This window comes from Hoplias malabaricus, unplaced genomic scaffold (genome assembly GCF_029633855.1).
Source record: "Hoplias malabaricus isolate fHopMal1 unplaced genomic scaffold, fHopMal1.hap1 scaffold_422, whole genome shotgun sequence".
NCBI lineage: Eukaryota > Metazoa > Chordata > Actinopteri > Characiformes > Erythrinidae > Hoplias > Hoplias malabaricus.
In genome coordinates this window covers 5,001-22,792 of record NW_027100923.1, presented here as the reverse complement: position 1 = coordinate 22,792, position 17,792 = coordinate 5,001, and the positions used below count along the sequence as shown (strand labels likewise).

The window sequence follows — 17,792 nt, the reverse complement described above, 5'->3', positions numbered from 1 at the left end:
GAGTGACGCCCTCTGGGCTAAGAGTGGTGGTAAGACCGGCCCCACTCTCTGGAGGTCTAAAATGACTTCCATGGACCCCGGTGATGCGAATACACAAGCCCGAGGACTGGCACACCTCTGGGCTAAGGGGATGGTTTGGGTTGCCTCCCCTCTGGAGGTCAAAAATGACTTCCATGGACCCCGTTGATGCGAATACACAAGCCCGAGGACTGGCACACCTCTGGGCTAAGGGGATGGTTTGGGTTGCCTCCCCTCTGGAGGTCAAAAATGACTTCCATGGACCCCGGTGTAGCGTATTTCATGCCCGAGGAGTGACGCCCTCTGGGCTTAGGGTGGTGGTAAGCCCGGCCCCCCCTCTCTGGAGGTCTAAACTGACTTCCATGGACCCCGGTGTAGCGTATTTCATGCCCGAGGAGTGGTGCCCTCTGGGCTAAGGCTGGTGGTAAGCCCGGCCCCCCCTCTGGAGGTCTAAACTGACTTCCATGGACCCCGGTTATCCGAATTTCATGCCCGAGGAGTAGTGCCCTCTGGGCTTAGGGTGGTGGTAAGCCCGGCCCCCCCCTCTGGATGTCTCCAAAACCTAAGTCGAGACTTCCATGGACCCCGGTTATCCGAATTTCATGCCCGAGGAGTGATGACCTCTGGGCTAAGGGTGGTGGTAAGCCCGGCCCCCCCTCTCTGGAGGTCTAGATTGACTTCCATGGACCCCGGTGATGCGAATTTAAAGCCCGAGGAGTGGTGCCCTCTGGGCTAAGGGTGGTGGTAAGCCCGGCCCCCCCTCTCTGGAGGTCTAAACTGACTTCCATGGACCCCGGTGTAGCGTATTTCATGCCCGAGGAGTGACGCCCTCTGGGCTAAGGGTGGTGGTAAGCCCGGCCCCCCCTCTGGATGTCTCCAAAACCTAAGTCGAGACTTCCATGGACCCCGGTGTAGCGTATTTCATGCCCGAGGAGTGACGCCCTCTGGGCTTAGGGTGGTGGTAAGCCCGGCCCCCCCTCTCTGGAGGTCAAAATTGACTTCCATGGACCCCGGTTATCCGAATTTCATGCCCGAGGAGTGATGAACCTCTGGGCTAAGGGTGGTGGTAAGCCCGGCCCCCCCCTCTGGAAGTGTTCAAAACCTAAGTCGAGACTTCCATGGACCCCGGTTATCCGAATTTCATGCCCGAGGAGTGATGAACCTCTGGGCTAAGGGTGGTGGTATGCTTGGCCCCCCCTCTGGAGGTTTCCAAAACCTAAGTCGAGACTTCCATGGACCCCGGTGATGCAAAGTGACATGCCCGAAGAGTGGTGCCTTCTGGGCTAAGGAGGTGATAAGCCCGGTCTCTCCTCTGGAGGTCTGTGGTTTTAAAGTGAAATTTTTCTAAGTCCCGCACCTGAGATTTTAAGAAAATCAGGACCCTCCTCGAGCCTTGTAGCGAGTCCGAGGGAGGTTCATCGTTGTCGGCTATGCGAAAGGGGTTCAGATGCCTCGAATCCTGTGGGCATATGGTTTTTCAGCCTGGTGCCGTCGGGATATTAGGGAGGCATTAAATCAGACACAAGTTTGGGTAACAGCGATGCGAAACGCTATGCCCAAGGGAGTGGCTTCCCGATGGGCTTGAAATAATGGGAATGTCCGCTCTGCTTCCCTGGATGTGTTCAAAACCTAAGTCGAGACATCCGTAGACCCCGTTGATGCGAATTCCATGCCCGAGGAGTGACACACCTCTGGGCTTAAGGGTGGTGGTAAGCCCGGCCCCCCCTCTGGAAGTGTTCAAAAACTAAGTCGAGACTTCCATGGACCCCGGTTATCTGAATTTAAAGCCCGAGGAGTGGTGCCCTCTGGGCTAAGGGTGGTGGTAAGACCGGCCCCACTCTCTGGAGGTTTCCAAAACCTAAGTCGAGACTTCCATGGACCCCGGTGATGCGAATTTCATGCCCGAGGAGTGACGCCCTCTGGGCTAAGGGTGGTGGTAAGACCGGCCCCACTCTCTGGAAGCCTAAAATGACTTCCATGGACCCCGGTGATGCGAATTTCATGCCCGAGGAGTGACGCCCTCTGGGCTAGGGTGGTGGTAAGTGAGGCCACCCCCTCTGGATGTGTTCAAAACCTAAGTTGAGACATCCGTAGACCCCGGTAATCCGAATTTCATGCCCGAGGAGTGACGCCCTCTGGGCTTAAGGGTGGTGGTAAGACCGGCCCCACTCTCTGGATGTGTTCAAAACCTAAGTTGAGACATCCGTAGACCCCGGTAATCCGAATTTCATGCCCGAGGAGTGACGCCCTCTGGGCTTAAGGGTGGTGGTAAGACCGGCCCCACTCTCTGGAGGTCTAAAATGACTTCCATAGACCCCGGTGATGCGAAGTGACATGCCCGAGGAGTGACACACCTCTGGGCTAAGGGTGGTGGTAAGACTGGCCCCACTCTCTGGAGGTCTAAAATGACTTCCATGGACCCCGGTGATGCGAAGTGACATGCCCGAAGAGTGGTGCCTTCTGGGCTAAGTGAATATCGAAAGAGGTACTTGGAACTGAGATGGGGGTATGGGACGGAACGATCTTACATCTGAAGCCCGAAGGAAGTGGCGATCCTTCGGGTGAAATTTTGTAAGTTATAGTACGACATACCCTCGGATGTTTCCAAGTGGAGACCTCCGTAGACCCCGGTGATGCGAAGTGACATGCCCGAAGAGTGGTGCCTTCTGGGCTAAGTGAATATCGAAAGAGGTACTTGGAACCGAGATGGGGGGTATGGGACGGAACGATCTTACATCTGAAGCCCGAAGGAAGTGGCGATCCTTCGGGTGAAATTTTGTAAGTTATAGTACGACATACCCTCGGATGTTTCCAAGTGGAGACCTCCGTAGACCCCGGTGATGCGAAGTGACATGCCCGAAGAGTGGTGCCTTCTGGGCTAAGTGAAAATCGAAAGAGGTACTTGGAACCGAGATGGGGGTATGGGACGGAACGATCTTACATCTGAAGCCCGAAGGAAGTGGCGATCCTTCGGGTGAAATTTTGTAAGTTATAGTACGACATACCCTCGGATGTTTCCAAGTGGAGACCTCCGTAGACCCCGGTGATGCGAAGTGACATGCCCGAAGAGTGGTGCCTTCTGGGCTAAGTGAAAATCGAAAGAGGTACTTGGAACCGAGATGGGGGTATGGGACGGAACGATCTTACATCTGAAGCCCGAAGGAAGTGGCGATCCTTCGGGTGAAATTTTGTAAGTTATAGTACGACATACCCTCGGATGTTTCCAAGTGGAGACCTCCGTAGACCCCGGTGATGCGAAGTGACATGCCCGAAGAGTGGTGCCTTCTGGGCTAAGTGAAAATCGAAAGAGGTACTTGGAACCGAGATGGGGGTATGGGACGGAACGATCTTACATCTGAAGCCCGAAGGAAGTGGCGATCCTTCGGGTGAAATTTTGTAAGTTATAGTACGACATACCCTCGGATGTTTCCAAGTGGAGACCTCCGTAGACCCCGGTGATGCGAAGTGACATGCCCGAAGAGTGGTGCCTTCTGGGCTAAGTGAAAATCGAAAGAGGTACTTGGAACCGAGATGGGGGTATGGGACGGAACGATCTTACATCTGAAGCCCGAAGGAAGTGGCGATCCTTCGGGTGAAATTTTGTAAGTTATAGTACGACTTACCCTCGGATGTTTCCAAGTGGAGACCTCCGTAGACCCCGGTGCGATGCGAAATTCATGCCGAAAGAGTGACACCTTGTTGGGCTAAGTGAAAATCGAAACCGGTTCTTGGAACCGAGATGGGGGTATGGGACGGAACGATCTTACATCTGAAGCCCGAAGGAAGTGGCGATCCTTCGGGTGAAATTTTGTAAGTTATAGTACGACTTACCCCTCGTAGACCCCGGTGCGAGGCGAAATTCATGCCCAATGAGAGTGGTTCATTCCTAGGCAATGGATTGATACATTTCTGCGGTAAAGAATGAATGAATACACAATTTGGTTAAACGGCATTTTATTGAAAATGATTGCGGTTCAATGGGGTGTCAAGTCCGGCTTGAATCGAGTGCAGACAGCCGGTTCATCCGTGCTTCCAACAGTTGAGAGCCGGTCAATCCATCGCGGTAGAACCTTTGGGCCGTTGCGGGATCATGGCACATGGCAGTGGTGATATTGGTCCGTTGGTCTAGCGGTAGTGACGAAATCTGTGGGGGAAATATAAGCAAATTTAGCCCCAGGAACTGAAACTGAGATTCGAATAGCCATTTAAGATACATTACCTGATTCGAAACGGCGGTCCTAATCAAATTGAAACCAATTGGGCCATTGAGCCTTGCCCTCCGCCAGGCTGCTCTCAGCATGGTGTTCGGTCGTCGTATTTGCCGCCCCCGGGTTTCGAAAACGTAGCGAGGCTTGACCTCGTAGGCTTGTACCAAACAGTTCAACCACGAAATCTCCTTAGGCGACAGAGCCACAGGTGCATCCCCGAATGCAGCGTTAGTTTTGTGGGTCCTTACATAAATGATGCACCCCGAATCCAACATTTCCACATTTTCCAGTTCTTCCACTAACATGTTGGTAATCACAACCGATCTGTGGCCGCTAATAACGGCTATGGTTCCCATCAGAAAGCCCTGCAATAGGTTCATGGTGGAATGGCGTAGGGGCGTTTCCTTAGCCAATAGTCTTGGTATAATCTTGTCGGCCTTCGCTAAGAAAATTCTGAAATGATCGCAGGGCGGAATGATTCCCAATTTGAACCGCTTAAAGCGCTGCCGATGGCCGGTTATGTTCCTAGCTATGTCACGGTTCGCCTTGGTGAAACTTAACTTAATGCGTTCAAATTCCTTGGCCGTCAGTCCGGCACTGTTGGGTTTAAATGCGGACAGATACCCCATGTACGCCTTCGCGTCGTATAGCAGCATTTTAATCGAGGTGTCAGCGTAACCGAGAGAGGTTAATTGTTCCAGCCAGCTCCGAACCTTACGGTGGTTCACAAAACTAACGTCCGAATATGCGCACAGTTTTGGGGCACAGTGAATTAGGAACCTGACCGCATGCGACTCCCGTTGCTTTCCGTTCACAATGTCCTTAGCGGTCGGATTGGCCCTAAGGTGATATGAAGCAAACTCAGCGATTGACTTACCGACAAAGGTGTCCTTAAATCGGCTTGGGAGTATCAATCGCCCCTTAGGGGGAACATTGGTTAGCAGCGGTGCGTCCGTGGCGGATTTGGAAGACACTTGGGTCGGGGTCGCAATGCGGCGATCACCGGTGTCGAGGCCAGAGGTGGATGGGTGTTCGTCAGTATCGGTAGGGCCAGTCCCCCGAAATGTGTCCAAGAGAGACAGAGTTCTGGTGCGTTTTGCCGCAGATAAAGCCACATTCAAGGCCAGGCCTTCGAGCGAGTGCTTAGAGCGTAGGTGAGCCGCTAAGCTAACCGGCATTTTTTCGTTGCATATCGGACAGTCCGTGCCTTTCCGACCGTCCCCGGAACGATCAAGAGCAGTAATAAACTGTACCTCATCCGCAGTTAGTCGATGGAACGATCGTAAATGATCCCGGTAGCCATAAACCGCCTGTTCGCAGAGAGAGCAACGCCGCCGAGCCATTGTTGTTTACCCCCGGGGTGAGAGTAATGAACCTAGCCGGTCTTCCGTCTTTTAAACTCCCCGGATCTTTACGTCATCCTAGATAGGGATAGGGCGGGCCCGGTTTCAATCTGCAAATTTAAAGGGCCCTATTTGTAAGTATGCTCTTGCGGCCTCTTAAAGGACCCGTAGCCGAGGAAGGTGCGCTCTGAGCGGGGTGCGCTCTAGCTGGTTCCGATCTCCTTGAAAAGACTTCCATAGACCCCGGTGATGCGATATTCAAGCCCAGAGGAGTGACTAACCTCTGGGCTAAGCTGGTGACAAGCTCGGCCTTCCAATTCTGGAGGTCAAATGTGATCCGGAGGACCCCCGGTGATGGGTTTCAAGCCCAGAGGACTGGCACCCCTCTGGGCTAGGGTGGTGGTAAGAGAGGCCCCCCCTTCTGGAGGTTTTCAAAACCTAAGTCGAGACCTCCGTAGACCCCGGTGATGCGAATACCGAAGCCCGAGGACTGGCACCCCTCTGGGCTAGGGTGGTGGTAAGAGAGGCCCCCCCTTCTGGAGGTTTTCAAAACCTAAGTCGAGACCTCCGTAGACCCCGGTGATGCGAATACCGAAGCCCGAGGACTGGCACCCCTCTGGGCTAGGGTGGTGGTAAGAGTGGCCCCACCTTCTGGAGGTTTTCAAAACCTAAGTGAAGACCTCCGTAGACCCCGGTGATGCGAATACCGAAGCCCGAGGACTGGCACCCCTCTGGGCTAGGGTGGTGGTAAGAGAGGCCCCCCCTTCTGGAGGTTTTCAAAACCTAAGTCGAGACCTCCGTAGACCCCGGTGATGCGAATACCGAAGCCCGAGGACTGGCACCCCTCTGGGCTAGGGTGGTGGTAAGAGAGGCCCCCCCTTCTGGAGGTTTTCAAAACCTAAGTCGAGACCTCCGTAGACCCCGGTGATGCGAATACCGAAGCCCGAGGACTGGCACCCCTCTGGGCTAGGGTGGTGGTAAGAGTGGCCCCACCTTCTGGAGGTTTTCAAAACCTAAGTGAAGACCTCCGTAGACCCCGGTGATGCGAATACTGAAGCCCGAGGACTGGCACCCCTCTGGGCTAGGGTGGTGGTAAGAGAGGCCCCCCCTTCTGGAGGTTTTCAAAACCTAAGTCGAGACCTCCGTAGACCCCGGTGATGCGAATACCGAAGCCCGAGGACTGGCACCCCTCTGGGCTAGGGTGGTGGTAAGAGAGGCCCCCCCTTCTGGAGGTTTTCAAAACCTAAGTCGAGACCTCCGTAGACCCCGGTGATTCAAAGTGACATGCCTGAGGATTGGCACCCCTCTGGGCTAAGGGTGGTGGTAAGACCGGCCCCACTCTCTGGAGGTCAAAAATGACTTCCATGGACCCCGTTGATGCGAATACACAAGCCCGAGGAGTGGCACACCTCTGGGCTAAGGGGATGGTTTGGGTTGCCTCCCCTCTGGAGGTCAAAAATGACTTCCATGGACCCCGGTGATGCGTATTTAAAGCCCGAGGACTGGCACACCTCTGGGCTAAGGGGATGGTTTGGGTTGCCTCCCCTCTGGAGGTCAAAAATGACTTCCATGGACCCCGGTGATGCGTATTTAAAGCCCGAGGACTGGCACACCTCTGGGCTAAGGGGATGGTTTGGGTTGCCTCCCCTCTGGAGGTCAAAAATGACTTCCATGGACCCCGGTGATGCGTATTTAAAGCCCGAGGACTGGCACACCTCTGGGCTAAGGGGATGGTTTGGGTTGCCTCCCCTCTGGAGGTCAAAAATGACTTCCATGGACCCCGGTGATGCGTATTTAAAGCCCGAGGACTGGCACACCTCTGGGCTAAGGGGATGGTTTGGGTTGCCTCCCCTCTGGAGGTCAAAAATGACTTCCATGGACCCCGGTGATGCGTATTTAAAGCCCGAGGACTGGCACACCTCTGGGCTAAGGGGATGGTTTGGGTTGCCTCCCCTCTGGAGGTCTAAAATGACTTCCATGGACCCCGTTGATGCGGATACACAAGCCCGAGGAGTGGCACACCTCTGGGCTAAGGGGATGGTTTGGGTTGCCTCCCCTCTGGAGGTCTAAAATGACTTCCATGGACCCCGTTGATGCGAATACACAAGCCCGAGGAGTGACGTCCTCTGGGCTAAGGGGTTGGTATGCTCGGCCTCCCCTCTGGAAGTCTAAAAAAATTAGAAATATTTCTAAGTTCGACAACGAGCACTGGCAGAACTGGACCAAAGACTTCCATACACCCCGGTGATGCGAAGTTTCAAGCCCGAGGAGTGACGCCCTCTGGGCTAAGTTTGTGATAAGCCCGGTCTCTCCTCTGGAGGTCTGTGGTTTTAAAGTGAAAATTTTCTAAGTCCCGCACCTGAGATTTTAAGAAAATCAGGACCTCCTTCAAGCCTTGTAGCGAGTCCGAGGGAGGTTCATCGTTGTCGGCTATGCGAACGAGGTTCCAACGCCTTGAATCCTGTGGGCATATGGTTTCTCAGCCTGGTGCCGTCGGGATATTAGGGAGGCATTAAATCAGACGTAAGTTTGGGTAACAGCGATGCGAAACGCTATGCCCAAGGGAGTGGCTTCCCGATGGGCTTGAAATAATGGGAATGTCCGCTCTGCTTCCCTGGATGTGTTCAAAACCTAAGTCGAGACATCCGTAGACCCCGTTGATGCGAATTCCATGCCCGAGGAGTGGCACACCTCTGGGCTAAGGGTGGTGGTAAGTCAGGCCCCACCCTCTGGAGGTTTTCAAAACCTAAGTCGAGACCTCCGTAGACCCCGGTGATGTGAATTGACATGCCCGAGGACTGGCACCCCTCTGGGCTAGGGTGGGGATAAGATATGTCCCCACCCTCTGGAGGTTTTCAAAACCTAAGTCGAGACCTCCGTAGACCCCGGTGATGCGAAGTGACATGCCCGAGGACTGGCACCCCTCTGGGCTAGGGTGGTGGTTAATCCGGCCCCCCCATTCTGGATGTGTTTAAAACCTAAGTCGAGACCTCCGTAGACCCCGGTGATGCGAATACCGAAGCCCGAGGACTGGCACCCCTCTGGGCTAAGGGGATGGTTTGGGTGGCCTCCCCTTCAATCCCGATGATTCGTTCGATATATGCCCAGGGAGGTGAGCACTTCCCTGGGCGTGAGGGGGTCGAGCGTATGAGGGTTGTACCCCGTATGGTTCCTACTAAACGAATCCGAGCGGCGGGTCCACAGGCCACCGACCACCTGCCCACTTGCGGGGTGGGTGTGACGGGCCGCCCGCCGGCAGTTGTCCCCGTTCTAACCTAACTCTTGCCCGTGCGCGAGTCGAAAGGGGCATACAAACCCCTGAGGCGAAGACCGGCGTTCCGCTTGGTCTAATGTGGGATCTCCCAGATTTTCCCCTCCGCGGGGACTTGGGAGCGCACCACCGGGCCCCCGCGCTGGAAACGGCCGGAGGCAAAGAGCGCATTAGAGGTGTCACGGATCGGTCTTTTTAAACGGACCGCGGCTGGAAGTTCGCAGGGGAAGAGGCGCTCGGTCTACGGTTCCCGGGCCCGACCCCCTTCGTCTTCTTAAATTGAGAAAACTAACCGTAGGCTCCGGGGGGCGAATCGTAAAACCTTTGCCGACCTCCTCGCACTGCGAGGGGGCCAGGATTTGCGGCTTGTCCGCGTATCGGTCCTACCAAGGACCGCGGCTGGAAGTTCGGTGGTGAGCCCTCGACCTTACGAGATTGGGGGCAAAACCCTTCGTCTTCTGAACATCAGACGGCTCCGGGGGGGCGTACCGTAAAACCTATGCCGACCTCCTCGCGCTTTGAGGGGGCCAGGAAATTCTCTTCCATTCTCTTCCCTTAAACGGACGTCCTTTACGCCCGTTCGAAATGCGGCATACCCGGAGCACCAGGGGCAGGCTTCTAATCCGAAATATACCGGCTTTTAGAACGATCCTCCCCGCCACGTGCTCCAGCCTCTATGGCTCGGGGACCCCCCGTAATAGGGGGTCCGCTTGTCCCAGAATCGTTCCGAGGGAGACTTAGCCGATCCGTCGGTCTAATTTCCACCACAGTTTGGGTCCGTTAAAAGGTCCGAGTCGGTGGTGCCTTAGGGTCGGGATCCTATTGAGGGAAGGAACCGGCCCCTAGCCTGCACCGTCCGGGCCTTGAATCGTACATTTTCCAAGTTGTCAAACCCCCGATTGAAGACCCACCTCCGGGGGGTCTCATTCGAAAAGCCTTTCCGCGGTGCGTGTCTCTTCCTCCTTCGTGGGGGTCGAGTTCCACGCGCCACCGACTCTCTCTCTTTCCCCAAGCCGGGTTTGAGTACCAGAGGATCGGCCTGGTTGATCCTGCCAGTATCATATGCTTGTCTCAAAGATTAAGCCATGCAAGTCTAAGTACACACGGGCGTTGGTACAGTGAAACTGCGAATGGCTCATTAAATCAGTTATGGTTCCTTTGATCGCTCCACACGTTACTTGGTATAACTGTGGTAATTCCAGAGCTAATACATGCAAACGAAGCGTTGGAAGTGGGGGTGCCGTTTCGAGGTGGTCGGTGACTGGTTCACCTTCCCCTCGGCGCCCCCCACGGATACGTGCATTTATCAGAACCAAAAAACCCCCTCCCGACTCCGGTCGGGTCCGCTTTGGTGACTCTAGATAACCTTTGGCCGATCGCAGAGCCCTTCGGGGCGGCGACGTCTCATTCGAGTGTCTGCCCTATCAACTTTCGACGGTAGTCTACGGGACTACGTGTGGTGACCACGGGTAACGGGGAATCTGGGTTCGATTCCGGAGAGGGAGCCTGAGAAACGGCTACCACATCCAAGGAAGGCAGCAGGCGCGCAAATTACCCATTCCCGACACGGGGAGGTAGTGACGAAAAATATCGGTGCGAGGCCCCGTTTGAAGGTTTCGGGACCGAAATGAACTCAATCTACGTCCGTGGGTGAGGACCCATTGGAGGGCAAGTCTGGTGCCAGCAGCCGCGGTAATTCCAGCTCCAATAGCGTATGTTAACGTTGCTGCAGTTAAAAAGCTCGTAGTTGGATCCGGGGACGGGTCCCGGCTGCCGGGCCTCTGCCCGTCCGGACTTCGCGGTGGGAAGCTGCCCCTCTCCGGGGTGGGGACCCCCCGCGGGTCTCTGGGTGGAGGTCGCGGGACCTTGTCCCTACTCATCCGGTGTCCTCTGCTCCCTTCCTCCGCGGAGAGGCCCTTAGCTGGGTCGTCCGCCGCGGTGAATACGTGGGGGGCGGAAGGGTCCGGTGCGTTTACTTTGAACAAAACAGAGTGCTCAAAGCAGGCCGAAGCGTGCCTTGAATGGACTGAGCTAGGAATAATGGAATAAGGCCTTCCCATGGGGGGCGAGTCGGAGCTCTTCGGCGAGGCGGCCGGGTGGGGCCGGGGGCGCCCGGGTGTGACGCCCGGCGTTTCTGGCCGCCGCACGGTTCCCCGAGCCGGGGGGGTATCCGACCGCTCTCTTGGTCCTATTTCGTGGGTTTGACGGACCAAAGGTCATGATTAAGAGGGACGGCCGGGGGCATTCGTACCGCACCGAGAGAGGTGAAATTCGTAGACCGGTGCGGGACGGACAAAAGCGAAGGCATTTGCCAAGAATGTTTTCATTAATCAAGAACGAAAGTCGGAGGATCGAAGACGATCAGGTACCGTCGTAGTTCCGACCGTAAACTATGCCGACCCGCGATCCGGCGGCGTTGGGTTAACGACTATGACCCGCCGGGCAGCGTCCGGGAAACCACGAGTCTTTGGGCTCTGGGGGGAGTACGGTTGCAAAGCTGAAACTTAAAGGAATTGACGGAAGGGCACCACCAGGAGTGGAGCTTGCGGCTTAATTTGACTCAACGCGGGGAACCTAACCCGGCCCGGACACGGTAAGGATTGACAGATTGACGGCTCTTTCTCGATTCTGTGGGTGGTGGTGCATGGCCGTTGGTAGTTCGTGGAGCGATTCGTCTGGTCAATTCCGGTAACGAACGAGATCCCATCCTTTAAGTAGTTACACGGCCCCTCTCCTGGGTCGGACTCTATCCCCGAAGGTCCCCGTTCGCGGGGGGTCCCCATCGGGGTGGGGGTGTTGGGGGTTTCGGCGGGGGTCCGGTTCTACCCCGGATCGGTTCGGGGAGGTGATGCGGTTGACGGGGGTTCAGTTCTGCGTCGAGTGGGTGGCTCCGGCCTCTCCCCTTCGCGTTCGGTTCCCTCCCCGATGCCGTCCGCACCTCGTTCCGCTCTCCGGGTGTGGGTTGTCCGTCCTTCGCCTTCGCCTTCCCTCTCCCCTCCCCGGTGCCCTCCCGCTTACCGCGGGCCTGAAGGTTGGGGTTCGCCCGGTGGGAATCAGCGGTCGGTGGCTAAACTTCTTAGAGCGATTTGTGGCACAGAAGCCACTTGAGAAATGGAGCAATAACAGGTCTGTGATGCCCTTAGAAGTCCGGGGTCGCACGTGAGCTACAATGGCTGGTTCAACATGTAAGTTACCCTACGCCGAGAGGTGCGGGCAATCCTATGAACGCCATTCCCCGCTGGGGACAGGGGATTGCAACTATTCCCCTCGAACGAGGAATTCCAAGTAGGCGCGGGTCACCAGCCCGCGTCGATTAAGTCCCTGCCCTTTGTACACACCGCCCGTCGCTACTACCGATCGGATGCCTCGGTGAGGTCCTCGGACCGTCCCCGGGGCGGCCCTCGAACGGGGGTCGCCTCCGGGCGATGGGAAGTCGATCGAACCCGGACATCTAGAGGGAGTAAAAGTCGTAACAAGGTTTTCGTAGGGGAACCTGCGGAAGGATCAATAACGGTGACCTGGCCGCGGTCGGCGCCCGCCGTCCGTGCCGGTTGTCGAGTCGGACTCGAGAGGCCGAACCTCCCCCCCGGCGGGTACCTTCAAGGTATGGACCGCAGAAGCCTCGTACCTTTCGTTGTCGGCCGACGTGAGTCTCTCCCCCCTCCGGGTGGGTGGACGTAGCGAGCCGGCTTCGGAACTCGGGGTTATGCGAGGACCGCCTTAGGTGCATAGGTACCCCGGTCCGCCCCTCCCGTTCGCGGGGGGAAGAGTGGCGCCGGAGCCGCCCGCCGGGTAGTTAAACCCAAAAAACCATTGATCGTTGAAGGCTTGATTGTGCGTGCGCGAGTCAAAGGGGCTTACTCACCCCCAGGGCGTTGGCCGGTGCTCGCCGGCCTCGGTGGGATCTCCCTGAACCCATCCCCCCGGCACAGGGGGTGGTGGTGGACGGGAGCGTACCGCCGGGCGAAACTCTTTCCCCTCACGGGGTTAGAGCGGAGCTTAAGAGCGCATGCAATAACCCCCGATGTTGGCTTCGCAGAGACGGACCGTATAATAGTCTAAGGCCGGTGCGCGAGTTGAAGGGGCCTCACGAACCCCGGATGCGTTTATAAACACCCGAAGGAGACGGCCGGTGCCCGCCGGTCCTGACTAGGTGGGATCTACCCAGCGCCTTCCCCTAAGCGGGGACTTGGGAGCGTACCACCGGGCCTCGCTCATACCCTCCGGGGTGGAGAGCTTGGCTTTGAGCGCACGCCTGAATGCCTTAGACCGGGACCCGTAACGCAGCGAACCAAACCCTGGGCCTCGCCGGGAACGGCGGGTGCCTAGACCCGGTCTCCTAAACCACGTAAGTCTCGGGCACCTACTCGGGCGATCGTCCCGGGCCGTAACTCCTCGGTCCGGTGGTGACGCCCAGGTTCAATGACCTTCCCCCTCCACGGGGGGGAAGGCACCCGGCTTGAAATATTGTCAAACATTGTCTCGTGTTCGAATGGCTTCCTTCGCCCGGCCTGTAACGGGCCGGGCACAAACCCAAATACGACTCTTAGCGGTGGATCACTCGGCTCGTGCTTCGATGAAGAACGCAGCCATCTGCGTTAACTAATGTGAATTGCAGGACACAGATCATCGAAATTTCGAACGCATATTGCGGCCGCGGGGGTCCATCCCGCGGCCACGCCTGTCTGAGGGTCGCTTTACCCATCGATCGGTCTCCGCGCCCCCGCTGAGAGAGAGAGACCGCGGCTGGAAGCTCGCAGGGCCTGAAAACGGCCCTTCGTCTTCCCAAACGAAGACTCGGTTCCGAGCCAGTCCACGCGGCCCGTGTTGCGAGAGAGCTCCGTACAGGGAACGGAGGGAGAGCCGAGTAGGTCCGGGTCCACGTCCGTTACGGTCTCTCCCCGAGTCCCGAGCGGGGCTCCGCGCAGTCGGACGCGGGGGTGGCGAGTGCCGATTAAACCCAGCGAGCGGGCGAGTGAGCGGGCGGGCGAGCGGCCGGGGTGGGGGGAGGGTGTCGCGGAGTTCGGCCTCAGGCCGGGCTCTCGCCCCTCGCCCCTAGCCTTCGGCCCTCCGCCTCCGCCCTCGCCCCCGCATAAGAAACCTCTGTGTGCGGCCTCAGATCAGACGAGACGACCCGCTGAACTTAAGCATATCAGTAAGCGGAGGAAAAGAAACTAACAAGGATTCCCTTAGTAGCGGCGAGCGAACAGGGAAGAGCCCAGCGCTGAATCCCACTTTCCCCTGACCGGGGTTGGCCGGGAAATGTAGCGTACGGAAGTCCGTAAGATCCGTCTCGGTGCGGACGCGGGACCAAGTCCTCGCGAACGTGGCTTCTTCCCATAGACGGTGAAAGCCCGGTAGCGAGTCCCGCGTTCCCGCCCGGGTAGGTCGGGCTTCTCGGAGTCGGGTTGCTTGGGAATGCAGCCCAAAGCGGGTGGTAAACTCCATCTAAGGCTAAATACCGGCACGAGACCGATAGCGAACCGAGTACCGTGAGGGAAAGTTGAAACAGGACTTTGAAGAGAGAGTTCAACAGAGCGTGAAACCGTTGAGAGGTAAACGTACGGGGACCGAGAAGACTGCCCCGGGGGATTCAGCCGGGCGGACGGCCCCGCGCTCGTCGGGTTCCGAGGCCGGGGGTGCGAGCGTATCCGGGCGAGAGGGGTGGGGTGCCGACTCCACCGCTCCCCGCTTCGGCTCTGCGCTTCGCCTCTGGACTTCGGGCCTGTCGGGCGTACGGAGGTCCGGCCCCGCCCGGTGTACTTTCCCCGCGTGGTGGTGAGTCGCGACCGGCTCCGGTTAGGCTTGGAAGGGCCCGAGGGTGAAGGTAGGTCCGTCCGGAGAAGGGAGCCCCACGCGGCCCCCGGACACGGGCGTTCCGCTACAGCCCCTCGCTCCGACTTCGCCGATAACGCCGGGGCCGTGGAGCAATGTCCTTTCCGCGTTCTCCCCTCCTCCGGGATGGGGATGGGGGCCCCCCCCGATCGTTCGGTCGAAGCGGGCCGGCTGGGCTGTCCTCAGCCCCGGGCTAGGCCCGCTACGGCGATGCGGGGGGTGATCCAGGCCCACAGCACCCGAACGCCTAAGGTCAGCGGCTAAGTTCGGACCCCGAACGACCCGTCTTGAAACACGGACCAAGGAGTCTAACGCGTATGCGAGTCGAAGGGGCCCAGAACCCCGGAGGCGCAACGAAGGTGAAGGCCGGCGCGCGTCGGCTGAGGTGGGATCCGTCCTAACCCTTCGAGGGGGCGGGCGGCGCACCACCGGCCTGCTCTTCCCACGTGCGGAGAGCGGAGCCAGAGCATACGCGGTGGTACCCGAAAGATGGTGAACTATGCCTGGGCAGGGCGAAGCCAGGGGAAACCCTGAGTGGAGGCCCGCAGCGGTCCTGACGTGCAAATCGGTCGTCCGACCTGGGTATAGGGGCGAAAGACTAATCGAACCATCTAGTAGCTGGTTCCCTCCGAAGTTTCCCTCAGGATAGCCGGCGCCGAAACTTCAAGTTTTATCCGGTAAAGAAATGACTGGAGGCCGCGGGGCCGAAACGGGCCTCGCCCTACTCTCAAACTTTAAATGGGTAAGAGGCCCGGCTCGCAGGCTTGGAGCCGGGCATGGAATTGACGGTGCCGAGTGGGCCACTTTTGGTAAGCAGAACTGGTGCTGCGGGATGAACCGAACGCGCGGGTTAAGGCGCCCGACGCAGACGCTCATCAGACCCCAAGAAAGGTGTCGGTTGATATAGACAGCGGGGCGGTGGCCATGGAAGTCGGCATCCGCTAAGGAGTGTGTAACAACTCACCTGCCGAATCAACTGGCCCTGAAAATGGATGGCGCTGGAGCGTCGGGCCCATACCCGGCCGTCGCTGGCGGTACTTGTCTCCCACCCCCCCAAAAGCCAGCGAGAATGAGAGAGAACCGAGACTCATGGGACCGTATGCCGCGACGAGTAGGAGGGGCGCCGCGGTGGCGCAGAAGCCTTTGGCGCGAGCCTGGGTCGAGCCGCCGCGGGTGCAGATCTTGGTGGTAGTAGCAAATATTCAGATGAGAACTTTGAAGGCCGAAGTGGAGAAGGGTTCCACGCCGACAGCGCTTGGCCGTGGGTTAGTCGGTCCTAAGGGATAGGCGAGCGCCGTTCGGAAAATGCTGGGGCGATGGTCTCGTCTGCCTCGCGCTGACCGAAAGGGGATCGGGCCAATATCCCCGTACCTGGGATTGGTGGAGATCGAGCCGCCGAGAGGCGCTCCCGTGGCGGTAACGCAAACGAACCCGGAGACGCCGGTGGGGACCCCGGGGAGGATTCTCTCTCCTTGCTAAAGAGCTGGAGCGCCCTGGAATGGGTTCGACCCCGAGATAGGGGCTCAACGCTCTGAAAGGCGTCGCATGCACTATGCGACGGCCGGGACGTTTCCCATCGGCCCTTGAAAATCCGGGGGAGGTATAGTGAATTTCCCCCCAGGCCGTACCCATATCCGCATCAGGTCTCCAAGGTGAACAGCCTCTGGCGTGTTGGAACAATGTAGGTAAGGGAAGTCGGCAAGACGGATCCGTAACTTCGGGATAAGGATTGGCTCTAATGGCTGAGCTCGGTCGGGCCCGTGTCTGCTGATGCGGGGTCCGAAAGCCCGGTGCTGCCCGTGCGACGGGGAGCTGTTCCCGGTCCACCTTCGGGCCCCCCCCACTGGGTCCTGCGCGCGAGGAAGCGCACGGCGAGAGATTGCCCCCCAGTATCCAAACCCCCGTGAACAAGGCTCCGTCTGTCTGTCGGGGTCGATGAGAGTGGGTCGCGGCGAGCGAGACCTTAAGCCCCGGTGCGTGTCCCCCCTCGGCGGCGGCGCTTAGGGGGCCTCGGTCAGGTCGACGGTAGGGAGCCGGTCGTCGGTGGGATGCCGGCGGGGGAGCGTCCTTCGGGACTAACCTCCGTCGGATGACCGCCTTCGGCCTCCTCTCCCTACCTAAGCCGGGCCGGGCTCCCGACGCCCGTCGCCGGGTGGGCCGCCCCCGGCTAAGCTCGAGCGTCCGGCCCTTCGCTCTCCCCCGATGGGACGCGGAGGGACGCAATGGAACGTAGGTCCGCGTGGGGTGTGCGGTCTCTCGTGCGTGTGTGGACTCGTAGCAGGCCGCCGGTGGTGGGGCTTCGGTGGGTCGGGGCGGTGTCCCTGGAGCCTCGCGCGCCGAGCCTAGGCTCCGTGGATCTCTCGGGCTTATGAGTCTCGCCTCGGGGGGAGACCTCCGGGGCCGGGTCTCTCGGCCGGCACCTAACAGCCGAATTAGAACTGCTGCGGACAAGGGGAATCCGACTGTTTAATTAAAACACAGCATCGTGAAGGCTCTTGGACCGGGTGTTGACACGATGTGAATTCTGCCCAGTGCTCTGAATGTCAAAGTGAAGAAATTCATCGAAGCGCGGGTTAACGGCGGGAGTAACTATGACTCTCTTAAGGTAGCGAAATGCCTCGTCATTTAATTGGTGACCAGCATGAATGGATGAACGAGATTCCCACTGTCCCTACCTACTATCTAGCGAAACCACAGCCAAGGGAACGGGCTTGGCGGAATCAGCGGGGAAAGAAGACCCTGTTGAGCTTGACTCTAGTCTGTCACTGTGAGGCGACTTAAGGGGTGTAGAATAAGTGGGAGGCCCGCCGCTCGCCAGCACCGGAGCGGGCCGTCCGTGAAATACCACTACTCTTACACGTTACCTCACTAACCCGGTGAGGGTGTCGGTGGGAACCTTTGCCTTGCTGGGGGTTCCTTGTTCAAAGGTGCTAAGCCCCGGGTGGGGGGGTCGCTCGGCGCTGAGTCCTCCTTCCCCCCCTCGCGGGGGGGGTCGGAGGCAAGCTCGCGCGGGGCTGGCCCTTCCTCTCCCTGGGGCGAGTTCCTCCGGGGACAGTGACAGGTGGGGAGTTTGACTGGGGCGGTACACCTGTCAAAGAGTAACGCAGGTGTCCTAAG

At 58.3% G+C, this 17,792-nt stretch overlaps 1 non-coding gene and 1 pseudogene across 1 annotated transcript; both read left to right on the top strand.

Moving 5' to 3' along the window:
• Positions 1–13,381: 13,381 nt before the first annotated feature.
• LOC136682389 (5.8S ribosomal RNA) lies at positions 13,382–13,535 on the top strand. The gene has a single exon (XR_010798621.1). It is a non-coding gene; the product is annotated as a 5.8S ribosomal RNA (ribosomal RNA).
• A 415-nt stretch (positions 13,536–13,950) lies between these two features.
• The window catches only part of LOC136682390 (28S ribosomal RNA), a 4,611-nt pseudogene continuing 769 nt past the window's right edge, over positions 13,951–17,792 (top strand).